Source organism: Ranitomeya variabilis, chromosome 3, assembly GCF_051348905.1.
Source record: "Ranitomeya variabilis isolate aRanVar5 chromosome 3, aRanVar5.hap1, whole genome shotgun sequence".
NCBI lineage: Eukaryota > Metazoa > Chordata > Amphibia > Anura > Dendrobatidae > Ranitomeya > Ranitomeya variabilis.
This window is the reverse complement of record NC_135234.1, coordinates 352671697-352697883: the sequence shown is the minus strand read 5'-3', so window position 1 is coordinate 352697883 and position 26187 is coordinate 352671697.

Sequence of the window (26187 nt, the reverse complement as noted above, 5' to 3'; positions counted from 1 at the left end):
TCTCTTTATTTTTTTGAGCAGTGTATATATATTCATTTAACAAGGTCATATTTTAGTGTTATTGGCCTTTGAAAACATACAATTTCCCTTTAGTTTAGCAAAACTAATATTCCCATAGTGCAGGGGTGGAGAACCTTTTTTCTACCAAGGCCCATTTGGATACTTATACCAACCTTTGGGGGCCGTATAAAATTGTCAACTTGAAAATCATCCTGTTATATTTGGACAAAAATGTAATTAACTCTCTCCTAAGTGATGGCTGGAGCTGCTTCTCTTTGATGCAACGTGTGAGGTTAGGTGGTATGGATAATGTTGTTACTCATAACTGCTTTTCCAGGTTTACATCAGTCTGGAGGTGACTCTTTGTGATGTTGTTTGGTAAAGAATTTGTAGCAGTATGTTGTACTGAAAATAGATGTATACAGTTGTGTGAAAAAGTGTTTGTCCCCTTCCTGATTTCATTTTCTTTTCCATGTTTGTCACACTTAAATGTTTCAGATCACCAAACAAATTAAAATTGTATACAAAGATAGCACAAGAGGGGAGAAGCCAATACTGCTTATGGTCAGTACGCAATACATAAGGTGCACATGCACATACTAATTTCTAACTGTATTTCAAAATGAGACATTTAGCAAACAATTGATCAATTCTTTGAGCTACCCCGCCACGTCATGGCATTCTCATAATGGGGCAGTCCTACTCTACGTTTTTTATATTCGCTGTGCCATAAAGGCCTCCTAAAAAGCAAGACCACATTAAATGCAAGCTGTACCTGAAGCATTTCTGAATCACTCCCATGGTGCCAGTAAAGGGAAAGTGCAGATAAAGGTTGACCAGGTCCAGCCATAGACATTTCAGGTTTAACCCCCACACTGCCCAACCAGCACCACGGATAAAGGGTGAGACAGGCTGAGACACAGGTGCACAATTAAACAGAGCCTAGGGCAGGGCAGGGCTGCGGTCTGTGTGTACAGCAGCCTATCAATCACAGTGAACACAGAAAGAATGGCGTACATAACCCAGCGTGCACGGCAACAGTGGTGGTCAGCCACATACCAATGTAAAAGCAAAAGAGGGGAGAAGCCAGCACTGCTTATGGTCAGAACGCAATACATAAGGTGCACATGCACATACTAATTTCTAACTGTATTTCAAAATGACACATTTAGCAAACAATTGATCAATTCTTTGAGCTACCCCGCCACGTCACGGCATTCTCATAATGGGGCAGTCCTACTCTACGTTTTTTATATACGCTGTGCCATAAAGGCCTCCTAAAAAGCAAGACCACATTAAATGCAAGCTGTACCTGAAGCATTTCTGAATCACCAGGTTGGGTGCGCCATTCTTTCTGTGTTCACTGTGATTGAAAGGCTGCTGTACACACACACAGCAGCCCTGCCCTGCCCTAGGCTCTGTTTAATTGTGCACCTGTGTCTCAGCCTGTCTCACCCTTTATCCGTGGTGCTGGTTGGGCAGTATGGGGGTTAAACCTGAAATGTCTATGACTGGACCTGGTCAACCTTTATCTGTGCTTGCCCTTTCTGGCACCATGGGAGTGATTCAGAAATGCTTCAGGTACAGCTTGCATTTAATGTGGTCTTGCTTTTTAGGAGGCCTTTATGGCACAGCGAATATAAAAAACGTAGAGTAGGACTGCCCCATTATGAGAATGCCGTGACGTGGCGGGGTAGCTCAAAGAATTGATCAATTGTTTGCTAAATGTCTCATTTTGAAATACAGTTAGAAATTAGTATGTGTATGTGCACTTTATGTATTGCGTTCTGACCATAGGCAGTGGTGGCTTCTCCCCTCTTTTGCTTTTACATTGGTATGTGGCTGACCACTGAAGCGATGGCCGGGGGACCACCACGGTGCAGGAAGACTACTGTACGCAAGATGAGGTGCAAACAACAAAGGGTAGATTTATTGGGAGGCAAGGAATGAAGTGGGTGAGGAAGATGCAAACAGGGGTATTGAATAGCAAGAGACACTTTACAAGAGTTATAAACTTTATCTTGTCCGTAAAATAGCACGGTGCTCCAACTATTACAGACTCAGAATATGTCTCACAAGCAACTTTAAACAATAAACAAATAACGATGCTACTCTACGTATAACCTCCCTGGCCCTTACTAAGCAGGCCACACGGCTCCCGTGTACTGACTACTGAAGCCTACACTAGGCCATAACAGGTGCACCAAACAGGAACAGACTCACGGTGATGCTGGGGACCCAGGTCCAGTCCCAGGGGGCCCCCAGAAGTCTAATATGGTGGTGCACACAGCTTTCTGTCAGCTCTGTGAAGCGTGGTCTTCTCCTTGCTTCTGGATCCTAGGGATGCTCCTGGAAACTGTAAGTCCCTTTCTCAGTATCTTCGTGGCTTCACAAGCTAGCACAGAACAGCCACCTTTGCTGTACCCGGAAAAGTCTTGCAAATTTCACAAGTACACTCCGTCCCCAGGCTGGGGGACCTTTCTTGTAGCAAACAGCAGAAAGTTCTCTCTCTAGAAGCTTCAGCTCACACACACAGTTCAGGCTCAACTCCTCCCCTAATTCTAGGGCAGTTCATCTTCACAGTCTAAAGCAGGGGGAAGCAGGACATTCCATCACACCAGACAAGGGGGTGCTGTCTCTTAAAGTGGCAGCATGTTACTGTCCATAACAGCACCACCCTCTTACATGCCTCCCTTCTTAATGATGGTTGTCCTCGACCATCACAGAATCAAGGTTGAAGCGTAATGAAGAAACGTGCAATGCAGAATAGCACCTATAGAGGAGGCAACAAAGATGTACAAACAGACAGAGCACACTGTTCTACATATTGGACTGGCGGAACCCCTGCATTAGACCTCTGGGATCTCCAAAGCACTTGGCTGTCAGGCAAGGCTTGACTATCTTCCAGAGAAACACTTGTTGCAGGAGACATTGTGAGCTCTTGTCTGGTCTCGTCCTCGCATGGCGGTACTGGTACATCCATGGGATTACTGTCTCTGTGCGGCTGAGGACCCCCTACTGTGTCAGGGACAGTCAATCACTCATCATCGATTTCACCATCAGGCACAACAGATTCAGGAAGTGGGATGGCGCTTTCAGGCAACAATGGCGTAGAATAGACCTTAGACCGGCAAGGCCGCAGCATATTTCTGTGAAGTACTCTAGGGTCGGATGCCCCATTCTCAATCTGTACCTTGTAGACAGGGCCATTAGCATACACTCGCTCGATAACCTTGTACAGCTGTACTTCCCATCTCTCACTTAGTTTTCCCTTAGGGCGTTTCTCTCTGACTAATACTCGGTCTCCAGGTTGGAGCGGTAACTCTTGAGTCGGTTTGCGGCCCGTATGTTCTTTTTCTTGCAGTTGCTGACCCGCCAACCGCCGTATCGTTTGCAATCATTGCCGATGCTCTTTCACCCATGAGTTGACAATTCGGTCCATCAGCTCCTCTGGCTGTTCCAAATTCAGCTCAATGATCTCTCGTCCAGCTCTTCCAAACAACAGTAGATAGGGGGTATAACCCGTGGTGGAGTGGAGCCGATTGTTGTAGGTCCAGACCAATTCTGGCAGATAGTCTGGCCAACACGCCTTCTTATCCTCCTCCAACATTCTCAGCATTTGAAGTAAGGTTCTGTTGAAGCGTTCACAAGCTCCGTTGCCTTGAGGGTGGTAAGGGGTGGTCCGGGACCGCTCGATGCCATACATGCGATACAATTCTTCCATCACCTTGCCTTGGAAACATGCACCTTGGTGTTGTGAATTCCGTTCTCGGGCTCCCTCCTGTGGTCGTGAATGGTACTTTGGTGAGTTCTGTCCTTGGGCACCCTCTGGTGGCTTTGAGTGGAACTGCTGATCTTTGAGGTTGACTTTCTCAGCTGCCCTCGTTTATTGCTGCTGCTGGCTTCCCTATTTAACTCTGCCCAGGTCATTAGTTCATGCCAGCTGTCAATGTCTCAGTACTGGTTCAGATCTCTCTTGGATTTCTCAGATGACCTGTCTACTCCAGCAGAAGCTAAGTCCTTGCTAGTCATTTGCTGTTCATTGGTTTTTGAATATATTTTTCAGTACATGCTATGTTTTAGTCCAGCCTGCTATTATGATATTTCCTTGCTAGCTGGAAGCTCTGGGGGTGCAGAGCTGCACCTCCACACCGTGAGTCGGTGTGGAGGTCTTTTTGCACACTCTGCGTGGGTTTTGTACTGACCGCATAGTTCCCTTTCCTATCCTCTGTCTATCTAGAGAAGATTCGGCCTCCTTTGCTAAAATCTGTTTCATTCCTGTGTTTGTCACTTCCCTCTTAACTCACAGTTATTATTTGTGGGGGGCTACCTTTACTTTGGGAAATTTCTCTGAGGCAAGGTAGGTTGCTATTTCTATCTTTAGGGGTAGTTAGCTCTTAGGCTGTGAAGAGGCGTCTAGGGAGAGTTAGGTACGCTCCACGGCTATTTCTAGTGTGTGTGATAGGATTAGGAATTGCGGTCAGTAGAGTTACCACCTCCTCAGAGCTTGTCCCAGGTTTTCTGTTTTAACCATCAGGTCACTTCGGGTGCTCCTAACCATCAGGTCCATAACAGTACAGCTGGCCAGCAAAGTGTTAATGCATCTCAAAAGAGGGATAAGAGAAGTTCTGAGTCAATTTTTTTTTCTTTGCAGCTTGTTTTGTCTTTCTTTTCCCCTTAACCTCTGGGTGGTTCAGGACTCAGGTGTAGATATGGATATTCAAGGTTTGTCCTCTTGTGTTGATCAACTCACTGCTAGGGTACAGAGTATTCAAGATTATGTAGTTCAGAATCCGATGTTAGAGCCTAGAATTCCAATTCCTGATTTGTTTTCTGGGGATAGATCTAAATTTTTGAATTTCAAAAATAATTGCAGACTGTTTCTTGCTCTGAAACCCCGCTCCTCTGGTGATCCCATTCAGCAAATAAAGATTATTATTTCTTTGTTGCGTGGTGACCCGCAAGACTGGGCATTCTCCCTTGAGCCAGGAAATCCTGCATTGCTTAATGTGGATGCATTTTTCTAGCGCTTGGATTGCTGTATGACGAACCTAATTCTGTGGATCAGGCAGAAAAGATCTTGCTCTATGTCTCTATGTCAGGGTCAGGATGAGGCAGAAGTATATTGCCAGAAGTTTAGAAAGTGGTCTGTGCTTACTCAATGGAATGAGTGTGCCCTGGCAGCAATTTTCAGAAAGGGTCTTTCTGAAGCCCTTAAGGATGTTATGGTGGGGTTCCCCACGCCTGCTGGTCTGAATGAGTCAATGTCTTTAGCCATTCAGATTGATCGGCGTTTGCGCGAGCGCAAAGTTGTGCACCATTTGGCGGTGTCCTCTGAGCGGAGGCCTGAGCCTATGCAATGTGATTAGACTTTGACCAGAGCTGAACGGCAAGAACACAGACGTCAGAATGGGCTGTGTTTTTACTGTGGTGACTCCTCTCATGCTATCTCTGATTGTCCTAAGCGCACTAAGAGGTTCGCTAGGTCTGTCACCATTAGTACTTTGCAGCCTAAATTTCTCTTATCTGTTACTCTGATTTGCTCACTGTCATCCTACTCTGTTATGGCATTTGTGGATTCGGGCGCTGCCCTGAACTTGATGGACTTGGAATTTGCCAGGCGCTGTGGTTTTTCCTTGGAGCCTTTGCAGAGTCCTATTCCCTTAAGGGGAATTGATGCTACGCCATTGGCCAAGAATAAACCTCAGTACTGGACTCAGCTGACCATGTACATGGCTCCCGCACATCAGGAAAATATTCGCTTTTTGGTGTTGCATAATTTGCATGATGTTGTCGTGTTGGGTTTGCCATGGTTACAGGTTCATAATCCAGTACTGGATTGGAAATCAATGTCTGTGTCTAGTTGGGGTTGTCAAGGGATACATGGTGATGTTCCTTTGATGTCAATTTCTTCTTCCACTCCTTCTGAAGTCCCTGAGTTTTTGTCGGATTACCAGGATGTATTTGATGAGCCCAAGTCCAGTGCCCTACCTCCTCATAGGGACTGTGATTGCGCTATTAATTTGATTCCTGGTAGTAAGTTCCCTAAGGGCCGACTGTTCAATTTATCTGTGCCAGAACATGCCGCTATGCGGAGTTATGTAAAGGAGTCCTTGGAGAAAGGGCATATTCGCCCGTCTTCGTCGCCGTTGGGAGCAGGGTTCTTTTTTGTGGCCAAGAAGGATGGCTCTCTGAGACCCTGTATAGATTATCGCCTTCTCAATAAAATCATGGTCAAATTTCAGTACCCCTTGCCACTGTTGTCCGAGCTGTTTGCCCGGATTAGGGGGGCCAGATGGTTCACCAAGATAGATCTTCGTGGAGCGTATAATCTTGTGGGCATAAAGCAGGGCGATGAATGGAAAACCGCATTTAATACGCCCGAAGGTCATTTTGAGTACCTGGTGATGCCTTTTAGGCTTTCTAATGCCCCCTCTGTTTTTCAGTCCTTCATGCACGACATCTTCCGAAAGTATCTGGATAGATTTATGATTGTGTACCTGGATGATATTTTGGTCTTTTCTGATGATTGGGAGTCTCATGTGAAGCAGGTCAGGATGGTATTTCAGGTCCTGCGTGCCAATGCCTTGTTTGTGAAGGGCTCTAAATGTCTCTTCAGAGTCCAGAAGATTTCCTTTTTGGGCTTTATTTTTTCTCCTTCTACTATTGAGATGGATCCAGTCAAGGTCCAGGCTATTCATGACTGGACTCAACCTACATCTGTGAAGAGTCTTCAGAAGTTCTTGGGTTTTGCTAATTTTTACCGTCGCTTCATCACTAATTTTTCTAGCGTGGTTAAGCCTTTGACGGATTTGACCAAGCAGGGTTCTGATGTGACGAATTGGTCTCCTGTGGCCGTGGAGGCCTTTTTTAGGAGCTGAAACGTCGGTTTTCTTCGGCTCCTGTCTTGCGCCAGCCCGATTTCTCTCTTCCCTTTCAGGTCGAGGTTGATGCTTCTGAGATTGGAGCAGGGGCTTTCTTGTCGCAGAGAAGTTCTGATGGCTCTGTGATGAGACCATGTGCTTTCTTTTCAAGAAAGTTTTCGCCTGCCGAGCGGAATTATGATGTTGGTAATCGTGAGTTGTTGGCAATGAAGTGGGCATTTGAGGAGTGGCGACATTGGCTTGAAGGAGCCAAGCATCGTGTGGTGGTCTTGACGGATCACAAGAATTTGACTTATCTCGAGTCTGCCAAACGGTTGAATCCGAGACAGGCTCGATGGTCGCTGTTTTTCTCTCGTTTCGATTTCGTGGTTTCTTATCTTCCGGGTTCGAAAAACGTGAAGGCTGATGCCCTTTCTAGGAGTTTTGTGCCTGACTCCCCGGATGTTTCTGAACCTACTGGTGTCCTCAAAGAGGGGGTGATTTTGTCTGCCATCTCTCCTGATCTGCGACGGGTGTTGCAGGAGTTTCAGGCCAATAGACCTGACCGTTGTCCACCGGAGAGATTGTTTGTCCCGGACAGATGGACCTGTAGAGTTATTTCCGAGGTTCATTCTTCGGTGTTGGCAGGTCATCCTGGGATTTTTGGTACCAGGGATTTGGTGGCGAGGTCCTTTTGGTGGCCTTCCTTGTCGCGGGATGTGCGTTCCTTTGTGCAATCCTGTGGGATTTGTGCTCGGGCCAAGCCTTGCTGTTCTCGTGCCAGTGGATTGCTTTTGCCCTTGCCTGTCCCGAAGAGGCCTTGGACGCATATTTCCATGGATTTTATTTCGGATCTCCCTGTCTCTCAGAGGATGTCTGTCATCTGGGTGGTTTGTGATCGTTTTTCTAAAATGGTCCATTTGGTACCCTTGCCTAAGCTGCCTTCCTCTTCCGATTTGGTGCCACTGTTTTTTCAGAATGTGGTTCGTTTACATGGTATTCCGGAGAACATTGTGTCTGACAGAGGATCCCAGTTTGTGTCCAGATTTTGGCGGTCCTTTTGTGCTAAGATGGGCATTGAATTGTCTTTTTCGTCGGCCTTCCATCCTCAGACGAATGGCCAAACCGAACGAACTAATCAGACCTTGGAAACTTATTTGAGATGTTTTGTTTCTGCTGATCAGGATGATTGGGTGACTTTTTTGCCATTGGCTGAGTTCGCCCTCAGTAATCGGGCTAGTTCTGCTACTTTGGTTTCTCCGTTCTTTTGCAATTCTGGTTTTCATCCTCGTTTTTCCTCGGGTCAGGTTGAGCCCTCTGACTGTCCTGGGGTGGATTCTGTGGTGGATAGGTTGCAGCAGATTTGGAACCACGTAGTGGAAAATTTGACGTTATCACAGGAGAAGGCTCAGCGCTTTGCTAACCGCCGTCGCTGTGTGGGTCCCCGACTTCGCGTGGAAGATTTGGTATGGTTGTCTTCTCGTTTTGTTCCGATGAAGGTTTCCTCTCCTAAGTTCAAGCCTCGTTTCATCGGTCCTTATAAGATTTTGGAAATCCTCAACCCTGTGTCATTTCGTTTGGACCTCCCAACATCGTTTGCCATTCATAATGTGTTCCATAGGTCATTGTTGCGGAGATACGTGGTGCCTGTGGTCCCTTCTGTTGATCCTCCTGCTCCGGTCTTGGTTGAGGGGGAGTTGGAGTACGTGGTGGAGAAGATCTTGGATTCTCGTGTTTCGAGACGGAAGCTTCAGTACTTGGTTAAATGGAAGGGCTATGGTCAGGAGGATAATTCCTGGGTTGTCGCCTCCGATGTCCATGCGGCCGATTTTGTTCGTGCCTTTCATTCGGCTCGTCCTGATCGGCCTGGGAGCTCTGGTGAGGGTTCGGTGACCCCTTCTCAAGGGGGGGGGGTACTGTTGTGAATTCCGTTCTCGGGCTCCCTCCTGTGGTCATGAGCGGTACTGTGTGAGTTTGTTCTAGGGCTCCCTCTGGTGGCCTTTAGCGATATGGCTGGTCTTGGCTGGGCTCTGCTGATTCATTTCCTGCTATGCTGGGCCTATTTAATTCACCTGGCCCTTCATTTGTTGCCTGCTGTCGGTGTATTCAGTCCTGTTTCTGAGAGCTCCTGAATATTCCTTGTGACCAGTCTCCTGCTGGAGAAGTTAAGTTTGTTTGTTCATTTTGCTCATTATTTCCTTGAAAACTTTTCTCTGTATATGATAAGTTCAGTCCAGCTTGCTTATATGTGATTTTTCGCTTGCTGGTTAGTTCTGGGGTGCAGAGTGCGCCCCTCACATCATGAGTCGGTGTGGGGGTTCTTGTATTCTCTGCGTGGTTTATTTTTGATAGTTTTTGTACTGACCGCACAGACTCCTATCTATTTTCAGTCTATCTAGTGTTAGCGGGCCTCATTTGCTGAACCTGTTTCATTTCTACGTTTGTCTTTTCCCCTTAACTCACCGTTATTATTTGTGGGGGGCTGACTATAACTTTGGGGTTATTTCGCTGAGGCAAGTGAGGTCTTTGCTTTCTCTCTAGGGGTAGTCAGTTTCTCAGGCTGTGAACGAGGCGTCTAGGATTTTAGGAACGCTCCACAGCTACCTTTAGTGTTTGTGGATAGGATCAGGATTGCAGTCAGTATAGCTTCCACATCCCCAGAACTTGTCCTATATTCTGGTCATATGTGTCAGGTCAGTTTTGAGATCCTACCACCGGATCATAACAGTAATTAAATAGGCCCAGCATAGCAGGAAATGAATCAGCAGAGCCCAGCCAAGACCAGCCATATCGCTAAAGGCCATCAGAGGGAGCCCTAGAACAAACTCACACAGTACCGCTCATGACCACAGGAGGGAGCCCGAGAACGGAATTCACAACACAGCCCCATAGGGAGGATGAAGGCGGTTTTCTCTCTGTCTTTCTCTGCCATGGCTACTTGCCAGTATCCGCTTGCTAGGTCCAGGGTGGAGAAGTACTTGGCTTTCCCCAATGCTGTCAAGGATTCCTCGATGTGGGGCAACGGATACGAGTCTCGAACAGTACTGGCATTGAGTTTCCTGTAATCTATACAGAACCGGATGGTCCCATCCTTTTTCTTGACGAGCACCACCGGGGCTGCCCAAGGGCTCTGACTACTCTGCACCACTCCTGAATCCAGCATCTGCCTCAGTAATGTTTTCACCTCTTGATACATCTTGGGCGGGATCTGCCGGTATTGTTCTCGAATTGGATGAGCTTCCCCAGTTGGTATCTCATGCGTGATGGCTTCAGTACAGCCGAAATCTTCGGCGTGACGGGCGAATGTGGCCTGATTTTCCCACAGCATAGTTTCTATTGCTTGCACATGCTCAGGGCCCAGAGCCTTCACATCCACTTCCATTTTATCAAGGATGACCCGTCCACTCCACTCCGGGGATGGCGTCTCTTCTTCCCCCGCAGCAACTGCTAGGGTCCACCCCACTGTTGTGATTTTGCTTTTTGCTCCCTCTAGTGGTCATTAGTGATTTGACTCTGGAGCGTCTGTCTTTTCCTATATCCTCACCTGGGCCGTTAGTTCAGGGGCGTTGCTATATAAGCTCCCTGGACCTTCAGTTCAATGCCTGGCATCGTTGAAATCAGAGCTAATCTGTTGTGCTCTTGTCCTCTGATCCTGGTTCCTGTTTTTCAAGCTAAGTCTGCTTCTTTGCTTTTTGCTTTTGTTTTGTTTGGTATTTTTGTCCAGCTTGTTCCTATCTGTATCCTGACCTTTGCTGGAAGCTCTAGGGGGCTGGTGTTCTCCCCCCGGACCGTTAGACGGTTCGGGGGTTCTTGAATCTCCAGCGTGGATTTTTATAGGGTTTTTGTTGACCAGATAAGTTATCTTGCTATATTCTGCTATTAGTAAGCTGGCCTCTCTTTGCTGAACCTGGTTCATTTCTGTGTTTGTCATTTCCTCTTACCTCACCGTTATTATTTGTGGGGGGCTTGTATCTTGCTTTGGGGTCCCTTTCTCTGGAGGCAAGAGAGGTCTTTGTTTTCTTCTCCTAGGGGTAGTTAGATTCTCCGGCTGGCGCGAGTCATCTAGCGATCACCGTAGGCATGATCCCCGGCTACTTCTAGTGTTGGCGTTAGGAGTAGCTATTTGGTCAACCCAGTTACCACAGCCCTATGAGCTGGATTTTTGTATCTTGCAGACTTACACGTTCCTCTGAGACCCTGTCCACTGGGGTCATAACACCCCACGCCTTCTCTCGGTGATAAAGACATCTTCTGACTCACCACTTCACCCTTATGTAGGTACACCAGGGACAGATCTGTCCCTCGTGGCAAGGTGACCTCCCCCGGACCCACATTCAAAGCTCTTATGGGGACATGTCCTCGCTGGACCACAGCTATCGTATGAGCTATCATGACTTCTTGGTCCACTCCTCTGCCTACCACAGGCTGAACAACCACTTCCAACCCATCAAGGTTGCGGTGAGTCCCCACAGGAAGGTATACTATAGTTGCTTGCTCGGGAGGTAGGATTACAGGTTCTTTACCAGGAGCCCGGATGACCCCTACCGTCTGATAAGATGGCACACTCTTCTGCATCCCACAGACGCGGATCAGTCGTTGAAGGGCTTCTTAAGTAGGCTTATGTATAGTAGCCTTCTTCCAATATCCAGGTCCCCGTTTGGTAAACATAATCTGATCGAGTTCACGTAGGATATTCATTCCCAGTACTACAGGCACATCTTCCTTGATAGGCTCAGGGACTAGCAGGATCCCTTTTCTCCCAACTTCTTGCCCACAGATTTGAATATTCATCCACACGACCCCTGTGACCGGGATCAGTTGTTGGTTGGCAGCAAACAACCGGATCAATGTCTCTTTTTCTGGCTTGGCCAGGTCCTGGAAATGCTGCTTGAAGTACGCTTCTGGCATTGTTGTCACTTGTGACCCGGTATCTATCAGGAAATCCACTAGAACTCCTTCGAATTCAGCATATAGGATGGGGCTCCCAGCAATCAAGTGTTCGTTATGATATGGAGCGGCCTCTCTTCTCGCCTCCCCCGCAGAGTGCCGTACTACTGCGGGGGTTGGTAGTTTAACGGCGTCTTCCGCTGGCCTTGAGTATAGTTCCGACAATCTCTGGCAAGGTGCCCCCGTCCTCCACATTACCAGCATTGGATGCCTCCTCCTCGCCGGGGGGTACTTCGAGCCTTTCCTAGTGCCTCCGATGCCTGACGGGAGGGGGCTTGCTCCCACTGATTCCTTATCGGTCGGGCTGAAAAATGGTTGCATGAGCACAGTGGGTCAGACTGTTGTAGTTCCCCCACTCTTCGCTCCACCTGGGTCAGTTTCTCTTGCACGTTGACAAGGGACCGCTGCAAGTCTTGCACCACCTGGACCAGCAGCTCCTGATGGTTTGGGTCCCCTCTGGTATTGGCGCCCTGGACACGCATCACCCCAGACACATAGCTCTCTTCTTTACTTCGGGCCACTGTTTCCGCCAGGATTTGACGAAACGTAAGTGCTGGATCTGCCCGGACCCGTTCTGACAGTGCTCGCCTCAAGGATGTCCTGTGCAGTCCCAGAATGAATTGCACCCGGAGTATCCGGCCTTTAGAGCCCATGCCGCCAAATCCATCCGCCTCCTTTCTCTGCACCTCTGCTAACACTTCTTGCAGTGCTGTTGCATACTGAGAAATTCCTTCTTCCTGCTGCAGCCTAGAGAAAAATTTGGAGCGAAGGTGTCCGGCGCTAGCAGTCTCGCGGTAGATCTCTTCCATGAACTTCACTAGCTCCTTCAGGGTACTGCGGGTGAGTTATGATTGTAGGCAGATGTTTCTACAGGCTTCCCCCTCTAGGGCAGTTAACGCAATGTCCACTTCAAGGTCTGGGCTGATGTTATAAATCCTCAGGGTGCTTTGCAGCTGGGACACCCAGTCGGACAGTGTCATATTCTTGCCGTCAAACTTTGGTAGCACACTAAATATGGTGCCGATAGGGAGTGTCCTTGCAGGGGTTCCACCAATGCCCACAGCACCTCCATTAACATTAGCATTTCCGCCATTGCTGTCTGCTGCCTCCATCTTGGTGACAGTACCCTGCTCGCAGCGCCACTTGAAGCGATGGCTGGGGGACCACCACGGTGCAGGAAGACTATTGTACACAAGATGAGGAGCAAACAACAAAGGGTAGGTTTATTGGGAGGCAAGGAATGAAGTGGGTGAGGAAGATGCAAACAGGGGTATGCAATGGCAAGAGACACTTTACAAGAGTTATAAACTTTATCTTGTCCGTAAAATAGCACGGTGCTCCAACTATTGCAGACTCAGAATATGTCTCACAAGCAACTTTAAACAATAAACAAATAACGATGCTACTCTACGTATAACCTCCCTGGCCCTTACTAAGCAGGCCACACGGCTCCTGTGTACTGACTACTGAAGCCTACACTAGGCCATAACAGGTGCACCAAACAGGAACAGACTCACGGTGATGCTGGGGACTCAGGTCCAGTCCCAGGGGGGCCCCAGAAGTCTAATATAGTGGTGCACACGGCTTTCTGTCAGCTCTGTAAAGCGTGGTCTTCTCCTTGCTTCTGGATCCTAGGGATGCTCCTGGAAAACTATAAGTCCCTTTCTCAGTATCTTCGTGGCTTCACGAGCTAGCACAGACCAGCCACCTTTGCTGTACATGGAAAAGTCTTGAAAATTTCACAAGTACACTCCGTCCCCAGGCTGGGGGACCTTTCTTGTAGCAAACAGCACAAAGTTTTTTCTCTAGAAGCTTCAGCTCACACACACAGTTCAGGCTCAACTCCTCCCCTAATTCTAGGGCAGTTCATCTTCACAGTCTAAAGCAGGGGGAAGCAGGACATTCCATCACACCAGACAAGGGGGTGCTGTCTCTTAAAGTAGCAGAGTGTTACTGTCCATAACAGCACCACCCTCTTACACCACCACTGTTGCCGCACATGCTGGGTTGTGTGCGCCATTCTTTCTGTGTTCACTGTGATTGATAGGCTGCTGTACACACACACAGCAGCCCTGCCCTGCTCTAGGCTCTGTTTAATTGTGCACCTGTGTCTCAGCCTGTCTCACCCTTTATCCGTGGTGCTGATTGGGCACTGTGGGGGTTAAACCTGAAATGTCTATGACTGGACCTGGTCAACCTATATCTGCGCTTGCCCTTTCTGGCACCATAGGAGTGATTCTGAAATGCTTCAGGTACAGCTTGCATTTAATGTGTTTTTGCTTTTTAGGAGGCCTTTATGGCACAGCGAATATAAAAAATGTAGAGTAGGACTGCGCCATTATGAGAATGCCGTGACGTGGCGGGGTAGCTCAAAGAATTGATCAATTGTTTGCTAAATGTCTCATTTTGAAATACAGTTAGAAATTATTATGTGCATGTGTACTTTATGTATTGCGTTCTGACCATAAGCAGTGCTGGCTTCTCCCCTCTTTTGCTTTTCCATGTTTTTGCCATTTGTGGATAATGGCTCTCACTGTGGTTCACTGGAGTCCCAAAACTTTAAAGATGGCTTTATAACCTTTTCCAGACTGATAGATCTCAAATTCTTTGTTTCTCATTTGTTCCAAAATTTCTTTGGATCGCTGCATGATGTCTAGCTTTTGAGGATCTTTTTGGTCTACTTCACTTTTTCAGGCAGGTCCTATTTAAGTGATTTATTGATTGAGAACAGATGTGGCAGTTATCAGGCCTGCATGTTGCTAGGGAATTTGAACTCAGCTTCCCAAAGATGTGATAAACCACAGTTACTTTATGTTTTCAGGGGGGCAATCAATTTTCCACACAGGGCCCTGTAGGTTTGGATTTATTTTTCCCTTGATAATAAAGATCTTCGTTTGAAAACAGCATTTTGTGTTTACTTGTGTTATCTTTGCATAATAATTAAATTTGTTTGGTGATCTGAAACATTTAAGTATGACAAAAATGCAAAAGAATAGGAAATCAGGAAGGAGGCAAACACTTTGTCATGTCGGACGCTGTTCACACTAGGGCGTCCGACAGACAGCGGTAATTCCACTTATGTCCACTACATGCTCAGTGGCATCAGCTAGACTTTATCCAGCTTGCTCGGGGTTAATCTAGCTGGTAATTTGGTTGGAGGCTGGGTCACACCCACGGCCTTTAAATAGTTGTGCTGGACTTTGGGCGTCACCGATTATAGCTTGTGCTTTGTGCCTAGTGATTCCGGTCTGGAGTGGTGGTCTTGTTGTAGGAATATCGTAGCTGGTGGAGTATTATCCTTTGTCATATTCCTCCTTCCTATATTTGTGTTTGTTTTGCCCTGTGCCCATTATAGTGTATTCCTGTGTGTCTGCGGCGTGGTGCATTTTTCTGTTTTCTGTTATGATCTGGTGGCCTAAGAGCAGCATGGGACGTACTCTGGAGAAGGTGGTACCTGTACTGACCGCAGACCCTGAACCTAACACCGCAACTAGAAGTAGCCGTGGAATGTACCTAGCGCTCCCTAGACATCTCGACACAGCCGGAGGACTAATTACCCCTAGAGATAGAAAAGGGAAAACTATCTTGCCTCAGAGAAAATCCCCAAAGAACAGGCAGCCCCCCACAAATATTGACTGTGAGAGGAGAGGGAAGAAACATACACAGACTGAAATGAGAATTTAGCAAAGGAGGCCACTTCTAGCTAAATAGAAAGGACAGGACAGAGTACTATGTGGTCAGTATTAAAACACTAGAAAATATCCACCACAGAAAATACAAAAACTCCACAGCTAATTAAAGACATGGAGGGTATATCTGCATCTCCAGAGATACCAGCTTGGCTAAACAAATCCTTATACAGACCAAGCTGGACAAGACAAAACATGAAAAATAACTGAACAATAAGACCACAGCATGTGGACAGCAAAATCAAGGCCAGAACTTATCTTTGTTGAAAAGAACTGCAAAGCAGAAGAGACCAGGCAGGGATGTGAATCCTCCAGGAACAATGGACAACTGGCACTGACTAAAGGGTGAAGCAAGACTAAATAGCCCTGTCCAAATTACAAAGAGTGAAAACACCTGATAAATGCTGTGATTCAGAGACAGCAGCGCTACCACTTACAACCACCGGAGGGAGCACAAGAGCAGAATTCACAACAGTTTTCCCTGTCTGTGCTTTCTGTGGGGATTCGTGTGTGGTCTCTTCACTGGGTGGCGGGTGGTGGTTTCAGCTTAGGGCTGAAACAGGAGACAGGGTCAGGCCTGGCGGCCCAGACATGCACACCTTTAGTGTAACTTCTGGGAAAGGGACAGACAGGGTTTCCCTAGCCTGAGGGATATCGCAGGGGCCTGGGTAACCAGCCTTAGTCTACCCAGTACTCCTGTGACATTATAATCGGCCCAAAAAGAAAAAAAAAAAAAAAAAAAAAGTTTTTTTTTTATGTCATGGATCCCATGACTTCCATAACCCGCCAGTTGGAGGCGCTGTCCTTACAGGTCACAGAATTGAAGGGGGCAGTTCAGCAACAGGGTCTTGTGGTGTCTAATGTGTAAGTGGAAACTGCAGGTAGAGTTGCAGAGCCAAAAATCCCTTTACCTGAGAGGTTTGCTGGGGAACGCAGTAAATTTGTTGTTTTCCGTGAAGCTTGCAAATTATATTTTCGTATGCGCCCGCTTTCCTCAGGTAATGAGGCTCAGCGTGTGGGCTTGGTTTTGTGATTACTGAACGGAGATCCCCAAGCATGGGCGTTTTCATTACCTTCTGATTCAGCTGCATTTAACTCAGTGGAGAGTTTTTTTTCTGCTCTTAGACTCATCTATGATGATCCTGACAGATTGGCTCTAGCAGAATCTAAAATATGCGCTCTCCGCCAGGGGTAGCGATTGGCGGAGGATTACTGTTCTGAATTTCACCGCTGGGCGGTGGACACACAATGGAATGACCCGGCGCTGCGGAGTCAATTTGTACATGGGGTTTCGAGAAGGGTTAAACAAGCCCTTCTGATGTATGAGACTCCTGCTTTTCTAGAGTCTGCCATGAGTCTTGTTGTCCGCATTGATCGCCGTTTGCGTCAGGGGGCGCTAGAGACGCCGCCTATGGGGGGAGGTCGTAAGTGCACGTGAGGTTGCTGCAGGTGAGCCCACGGAGCCAATGCAAAACGCAGGGGTGTCACGTCAGCAAGCCCCCTCGCTCAGGAAACAGGGAGCCTGTTTTGCTGTGGTAAAAAGGGGCATTATGTAAATGCTTGTCCTCTGTTTTCTAAGAAAAGCGCAACGGCGGAAAACTACTAAGCTCAGAGGGTGTGGAGGAGGCCAATCTGAGCTTATGCATATCCTCCATGGTGGTCTCTCAATGTATGCTCCCTGCCAGAGTTATGGTCGCTGGCAGAGAGCTGCCAATCACTGTTTTTGTGGATAGTGGTTCAGCCACTAATCTCATTGATGAGGAATTTGCGCGCACAGCCGGGTTCACGGTCGAAAAATTGCCTCATCCTATCCGGGTGGTCACCATCAATGCTACCCCTCTCCCACAGGGGGAGATTACTGAGTTTGTGGCTGAGGTGAAACTCCACATTGGGGTCCTACATTCTGAGCAGGTTACATGTAGGGTGCTCAGTAATCTTCCTGCACAAATGGTTCTGGGTTATCCATGGTTATCTATGCATAACCCGGTTATTGACTGGAAAACTCAGGACATAATTCAGTGGAGCGGATTTTGCCAGGAGAATTGCCTGGCCACATGTGTGTCCGCTGTGACTCCAAGCATTCCTGAGTCACTGATGGATTTTGCGGATGTGTTCTCAGAGAAGGGTTGCTCAGAATTGCCACCACATTGCCCCTATGACTGTACTATTAGGTTTAAACCTGGGGCCAAATTGCCGAAAGCTAGGATGTTCAACATCTCTGGTCCTGAGAGGCAAGCGTTAAAAGACTACATTGCTGAGAGTCTGAGCAAAGGGCATATCAGGCCTTCGTCCTCGCCAGTGGCAGCGGGGTTTTCTTCATTAGAAAGAAAGATGGAGGACTACGCTCGTGTCTGGATTTCAGGGAGTTAAACCAGATTACGGTTCGTGATCCATACCCTATGCCACTGATACCTCATTTGTTCAAACAGGTGGCTGGTGCTAAGTGGTTTTCCAAGCTTGACCTCAGGGGGGCGTACAACCTCATAAGAGTCCGTCAAGGTGATGAGTGGAAGACGGCTTTTAATACTCCTGAGGGTCATTTTGAAAATTTGGTGATGCCATTTGGGTTGACAAACGCGCCTGCAGTTTTTCAACATTTGCAATAAAGAAAGGCAAGGCGCACAACTGTGAACCAAATAACAGGGAGGTGCCAAAAGGCACAGTTGCAGTTTTTCAACATTTCATAAATGATGTATTCTCGCATGTTCTGGGGAAATTCTTTATTGTATACCTAGATGACATTCTCATTTATTCATGCGACCGTGATACTCATTTAGAGCATGTGAGGCAGGTGTTACAGCTACTCAGGGAAAATAAGCTCTATGCTAAACTTGAGAAATGTGTATTTTCGGTTCAGGAGTTGCCTTTCCTGGGTTATATTGTGTTTGCTTCAGGGTTTAAAATGGACGCTGCTAAGGTGCAAGCGGTGCTGCATTGGGAACGGCCTGATAACCTAAAAGCACTCCAGCGGTTCCTTGGGTTTTCCAACTATTATAGAAAGTTTATCAAGGATTTTTCTACCATTGCTAAACTGCTTACTGACATGACGAAAAAGGGTACCAATTTCTCCGCCTGGCCTCAGGCTGCTGTGCGCGCATTTGAATTTCTGAAGAACAGTTTTGCTTCGGCCCCCATTCTGGTGCAACCGGACGTATCAAAACCATTTACCATGGAAGTTGATGCGTCTGAGGTTGGAGTGGGGGCGGTGCTGTCACAAGGCTCATCCTTGGGCGAGTTGCGTCCATGCGCCTACTTTTCTAAGAAGCTGTCGCCCGCCGAACGTAATTACGATATCGGCAACAGGGAGTTGTTGGCTATCAAGTTGGCTTTGAGGAATGGTGATACTTCTTGGAGGGGTCGGTCCATCAGGTTACAGTGATCACCGACCATAAAAATCTGCTGTATTTGGAGTCAGCCAAGCGTCTGTCCCCCAGGCAGGCTCGCTGGGCATTGTTTTTCACGCGGTTCAACTTTTTTGTTACTTACCGAGCTGGGTCTAAGAACACTAAGGTGGATGCTTTGTCCAGGTGTTTTCCGGGGGAGATCCGGTACCCATCCTCCAAAAGGGTGTAGTGGTCTCGGCTCTCACGACCGAAGTTGAGGCTGAGATTGCCGAAGCTCAGGAGGAGGTACCACCAGAGCTTCCCATTAATAAATCGTTTGTACCACTCCATCTTCGCCAAAAGGTGTTGGGTGAGCATCATGATGCTGTCCTGGCTGGCCATCCAGGGGTTAGGGGTACCTTGGAGTTGGTGTCGCGTCAGTTTTGGTGCCCCAAAATCCAACAGGACATGGTCTCGTACATATCAGCATGTAACACGTGCGCTAGGGCTAAGACGTCTCGCTCTCGTCCTGCTGGCACATTACATCCTCTCGGGGTACCCAGTAGGCCATGGACGGAGATTTCCATGGATTTTATCACAGATTTGCCCTCCTCTGCTGGGAACACGGTCATTCTGGTGGTTGTTGATCGGTTCTCAAAGATGTTGCACTTTGTGTCTTTGCCTTCGTTGCCTAATGCTAAGACTCTGGCTCAGGTATTTGTGCAGGAGGTGGTCAGACTTCACGGGGTTCCGTCTGACATCATGTCTGATAGGGGTACTCAGTTTGTGGCAAAATTTTGGAAAGTTTTTTGCTCACGGCTGGGGATCAAGTTGTCGCATTCTTCTGCGTTTCATCCTTAGTCAAATGGTCAGACAGAGCGTATGAACCAGAATTTGTAGCAGTACTTACGCTGTTTTGTTTCTGACAATCAGGAGGAGTGGTCGACGTTCCTTCCTTTGGCTGAGTTTGCTATAAATAATCACCGTCAGGAATCGTCTGGGGAGTCCCCGTTCTTTTGTGTTTACGGGCTCCATCCTCAGTTTTGTACTCTGTATCAGGGGGGTTCTACTGGTGTCCCGGAGGAGGACCAGTTAGGAGCACAACCGCCATCCGTGTGGAGGAGAGTGAAACAGCGCTTGCTAAGCGTAGGTGCAAGGTACAAACGAGTGGCTGACAGTAAACGTGTGACAGGTCCAGACCTGAGTGTGTGTGACTGGGTGTGGTTGTCCACATAAACATAAAACTCAAGATTCCATCCTTGAAATTGGGTCCAAGGTTTATTGGTCCATTTAGGGTTGCCGCCATCATTAACCCGGTAGCCTACCGTTTGGCGCTCCCTACGGTATATAAAATACACGTGTTCCACAGATCTTTATTAAAAAAGGCGGTGGGTTCTGTGGACACGGCGCCTATGCCACCTCCAGTCTTGGTGGATGGCAATTTGGAGTTTGAAGTCTCCAAGGTGGTTGACTCTCAAGTAGTGCGCCGCACATTACAATACCTGGTACATTGGCGTGGTTATGGGCCGGAAGAGAGGTCCTGGGTACCAGCCTCGGATATACATGCGGACCGGCTGGTCAGTATGTTTCACCGCCGCCATCCGGACAAGCTGGGTCCTATAAGTCATGAGGGCCCTGGGGTCCCTCGTAGAAGGAGGGGTACTGTCATGTCAGATGCTGTTCACACTAGGGCGTCCGACAGACAGTGGTAATTCCACTTACGTCCACTACACGCTCAGTGGCGTCGGCTAGACTTTATCCAGCTTGCTGGGGGTTAATCTAGCTGGTAATTTGGTTGGAGGCTGGGTCACGCCCACGGCCTGTAAATAGTTGTGCTGGACTTTGGGCGTCGCTGATTATAGCTTGTGCTTTGTGCCTAGTGATTCCGGTCTGGAGTGGTGGTCTTGTTGTAGGAATATCGTAGCTGGTGGAGTATTATCCTTTGTCATATTCCTCCTTCCTATATTTGTATTTGTTTTGCCCTGTGCCTATTATAGTGTATTCCTGTGTGTCTGTGGCGTGGTGCGTTTTTCTGTTTTCCCTGTCTGTGCTTTCTGTGGGGATTGGTGTGTGGTCTCTTCACTGGGTGGCGGGTGGTGGTTTCAGCTTAGGGCTGAAACAGGAGACAGGGTCAGGCCTGGCGGCCCAGACATGCACACCGTTAGTGTAACTTCTGGGAAAGGGACAGACAGGGTTTCCCTAGCCTGAGGGATATCGCAGGGGCCCGGGTAACCAGCCTTAGTCAACCCAGTACTCCCGTGACACACTTTTTCACACAACTGCCTAGTTACAGTATGAAATCTATCACTGCTCACATTACAATTATAGACCATAAACAGTGAGAGCTCTGCAGTATAAATCACACAGGATACACCGATACTGCTGTTTATACATAACACAGGAGACAACAAGGGTGCTGCATATACATCACACAGGAGACGCCAAGTCTGCTGTATATACATCATTACAGGAGATACCGAGGCTGCTGTATATACATCACACAGGAGATACTGAATACATCACTGGAGACACTGGACTGGGACATATACATCACTTGAGACACTGGGTGGGGCATATATATAACTGGAGACATGTAGCCAGGGGATATACCTCACTGGAGACACTAGGCAGGGGCATATACATCACTGGAGACACTGAGGCAGTTTTCTTTTATGATATGAGTGCATTGCACGCTAACTCTGCCCACAGAGTACGTGCTGACCAACATAACCTTCCATTGCACGTACCGCAGCATCCTGTAAGGAATGCTGCAAGTGTGTGCTCGCAGAGAAAAAGAAATTAAAGGGCCGGCTGCCGTAAAAACACAGCTGCCGGCCAGAACACTGGTTCCCCACTCCTGCCATAGTGAATCCCTTTCAAGTGAAGATATTGCCTACTTGTAATTATTGTTTATTGTCATCTTATTTTTTAAAACTGTTCAGTGAAACATATTAAGTTACATTATTCAACACAGACAATGTTATGTCTTCACATTTCTGTGTTTAATAAATTGCTTGCAGTCATATTGTACTCTTGGCCAGGGTAAAAAGAAATATCACCCAGAGTGAAATAGTGCTTCCATAGTCCATATAGATAGCTTTGCAGGGCATTTCCCTAGTTATACACATTTTCTAATGCTAGCACATGAACTTGTAGACCTGTTCAAGCTTTGGGCCGACAACTCCATTGTAATGTCTGGAATTAATTCTTGTCAAGCCACATTTTATAAATCAAAGAAATAAAATGTCAGCCAAGGCATCTAAGTTCACACTCACTCCATTACAGCTGTACTTTAAACAAAGGGCTTTAAACAAAAGGCTTTTATTAAAAATACACATTTTTTAATTAGTGCAGCCATAAGCGGCTAACATTAAAAAGCTCTAGTTTATATTTGGGAGTGTTTGATAATAAAATGTCCTTGACGTCATATTTACATAGCTGTGAATGCTTTTCATTTTTTATTGTATATATTTTTGAAGTTTACTGGAAATCCAATTTAAATACCCAATTCATTTTAGCTTTTGTACTGTAAAGCTACACGTATGTAATATATGTCTTTTGTGAAATGATCATAAAAATCTTAACCTGTGAACAGGTTTTTGCTAACTAATCTGAGAGCAGCATAATGAAGAGCCAGAGACCCTGATTCCAGCTATGTGTCACTTACTGGGCTGCTTACTGTAGTTTACATAAAATCACTGTTTTATCAGCAGAAGATTATCACAAGAGGACTAGTAAACTTGCTGCCAGGTAGTCCTCCATAGTCATAACCTCTGTGTAACCCCGCCCCACCACTGATTGGCAGCTCTCTGCCTATGCACAGTGTACACAGAAAACTGCCAATCAGTGGTGTGGGCGGGGTTATGCAGAGCTCAGCATTCAGAGAACTACAGAGAAAACAGGGATTTTATCAAAACTACAGAAAGCAGACCTGTAAGTGACACATCACTGCAATTGGAATCTCTGTCTGTACACCCTTTTGCCTCAGTTGTGGTAGCAATAACCTCGACACATATTCACTTTCTTTATACCTTTAGAAAATGTAGGTGCACATCGTATGCATAAGAAAAGACTTGAGAGTGAACATTCACATCATTTAATTACAAATAAAAGTTTTTTAGATAATGGTGCAATAATTTATCTTTAGAGAGACTAAACCTGTTGCTTTTTGTCACAGATCTTAAAGGGAATCTGTCGCCTTATTTTTCGCATATAAGCTGCGGCCATATTTTTCTATCGCGCCAACATATTCCGCAGCACTGTACAAATGAGAGGGGACATGTACAGACAATAAAGACATTACAGAGTAAGGGCCCAAGCTTACAATTTATGCACATACCAACCAATCAGAACTCAGACTTCTTATTGCAAGAACAGTTTATCCCTTTAATGGACATAGACTTTTTTTTAATTTTTGGCTCCCCTTGTTCCAAGAGCTATAACCCTTTTTTGTTTTTCCATCAACATAGCCATGTGAGGGCTTGTTTTCTGCAGGATGAGGAAAAAATGTATCCAGCACTATAAAAATAAAAAACTATAATTTCTTAGATTAATTAAAAACCAACAAGACAAAAATGTAAAAAAATACACGTGTAGAAATTCAATTCAAACCCTAGACCATGATTTATTATTAAGAACCCATAGACTAAGGTTTGAAATGTGTAACAGTCAACACACATGTATTTTTTTTACATTTGATTTATTTTGTTGGGTCATCTTCAGAGTCACTGGGTCAGTCTCTGTCTCCTGTAGAGTAACGGGATCCATTCTTTCTTTCTTTCTTTCTTTCTTTCTTTCTTTCTTTCTTTCTTTCTTTCTTTCTTTCTTTCTTTCTTTCTTTCTCTACAATTGTAGAGTGTAAGCTCTTATGGTCAGCAGGGTCCTTTCTCTCACCTGTAGAGTGTAATCTAAAATGGTCAGCAGGGTCATCTCTCCTCTAGATTGTAAGCTCTTATGATCAGCAGTGTCCTCTCTCTCTCCCTCTCACCTATAGAGTGTAAGCTCTTATGGTCAGCAGGGTCCTCTCTCTCTCCCTCTCTCTCTCCCTCTCTCCTTTAAAGTGTAAGCTCTTATGGTCATCAGGGTCCTCTCTCTCTCCCTCTCACCTGTAGAGTATAAGCTCTCATGGTCGGCAGGGTCCTCTCTCTCTTTTTCTTCTGTAGAGTGTAAGCTCTTATGGTCAGCAGGGTCCTCTCTCTCTCTCTCTCTCTCCTGTAGAGTGTAAGCTCTTATGATCATCAGGGTCCTCTCTCTCTCCCTCTCACCTGTAGAGTGTAAGCTCTCATGGTCAGCAGGGTCCTCTCTCTCTCTCTCTCTCTCTCTCTCTCCTGTAGAGTGTAAGCACTTATGGTCAGCAGGGTCCTCTCTCTCTCTCTCTCTCTCTCCTGTAGAGTGTAAGCACTTATGGTCAGCAGGGTCCTCTCTCTCTCTCTCTCTCTCTCTCTCTCTCCTGTAGAGTGTAAGCTCTTATGGTCAGCAGGGTCCTCTCTCTCTCTCTCTCTCTCTCCTGTAGAGTGTAAGCACTTATGGTCAGCAGGGTCCTCTCTCTCTCTCTCTCTCTCTCCTGTAGAGTGTAAGCTCTTATGGTCAGCAGGGTCCTCTCTCTCTCTCTCTCCTGTAGAGTGTAAGCTCTTATGGTCAGCAGGGTCCTCTCTCTCTCTCTCTCTCTCTCTCTCCTGTAGAGTGTAAGCTCTTATGGTCAGCAGGGTCCTCTCTCTCTCTCTCTCCTGTAGAGTGTAAGCTCTTATGGTCAGCAGGGTCCTCTCTCTTTTTCTCCTGTAGAGTGTACTTTGAAAGCAATTACAAGCTTTCCAATACTAAGATTCATGCCTATTTATTTGCCACAAATCAAAATACTGGAGAAAATTCAGTAAAGCTGGTGAATTTGAATATCAAAACATCCGCTCATCTCTATTCACTAGACAAAATAAATGTGATTTGATATTTAGAGGTATTAAGGATTTTAATCATAATTATACTTTCTTTATTTCTATTTGTCTATTCCAAGATCCCTTTTAATAAATAAACAGGACCCATTGTATCCATGTGCCTGTCAGTTAAACATACCATATTTTATTCCACAAAGAATTGTTGGGGGGCTTTGTATGCACAGGATCATTCATAGAAACACAGAATTGTTTTGCAGGCCAATTTCCTGAGATTCCTGTTTCAGCAAAAAGCAATTGTCATGGGTTAACCATGATAGAGAGGAGCCAGAAGACCACAGCGTCTGATTTCTCCTACTCCTCCACTGAATAGAAGCACTTCACCTTCATACTAAACAGTGTAAGTTTCTTTTAGCAGTTCAGGAGTTAATCTGCTCAGTTGAGAGCTCCAGGAAGCTTTCCTGAGCTAAGGCTCTCAGCTTTGCACTGTTAGCTAGTCCCATCTCCTATATAAACTGAGCCCTGTCTAGCACTCATTGTCAGAGGTAGCTTATGTTGCATGGTTGTTATTGAAGAAGGCGTTTGATGGATTTATCGGTGACAGTTGTTTTGAGTGTGTGCTAATTCTCTTTCTTCTCCTACTTTGGTTTAACCCCATCCACCACTCCTCAGTGTTTACCTCTGTTGTTTATGTATGTATATTTGTTTTATTGGTATTTTCCTTTATCTCTGTTCATATTATCTTGTTAGTCTGGTTGGTATATTACGGTACACTACAACTCCCCTCTTCCTTGGGTGGAGGAAGGGTACAGACTGAGGGCAGATTCAGGAGCTAAGGAAAGGTACGTGGCACCAGCCTCTTCACCATCAGAAGTAATCTGGGGGACAGGGTGAGCTTGAGTGACCCTAGCACTAAGGACAGGGAAGGAGTTCCTGGTCCTGGGACACCTGACAACAGAATTGTAACAGAAATATAGATGATGCATTGCAAAAAATATGAAACAAAAGATTGGTGGACGATGCCAAAACAATTCGACAACCATGTCTTCAGATTGCCATCATTGTTAAAAATATTGAGGATTCTGTTTATGAGAAGCCTGAGGAAATTAACATGAAACTTATCTCTGTAAGCCTGTCTCTGAAGTCACTTCACCAGAGTTACAGGAAGGAAGACAAAGGGAGACATAATGCATATTAAATAGGCTTCTGAAAATTATCATAGGCATCTATTTGGACCCGTTGCAATACAGCATGTATGTGTGATTCCAGTTAATGATTGTTTTTCGTTGCTTATCCCGTATTATTAATTTTTTGATAGAAATGGTTATTGAAAAGGGCTAAGATGCTTCACATTATTTATACCTAAAAAAATAAAACTGTGGCAGAGCTATGTTATGGACTGGTAATTTAGGAGCGACATGCGACTAGCTCTGGGCAGGTGGTAACTATACAGACCGCAGTTCCTGATCTTAACACAACA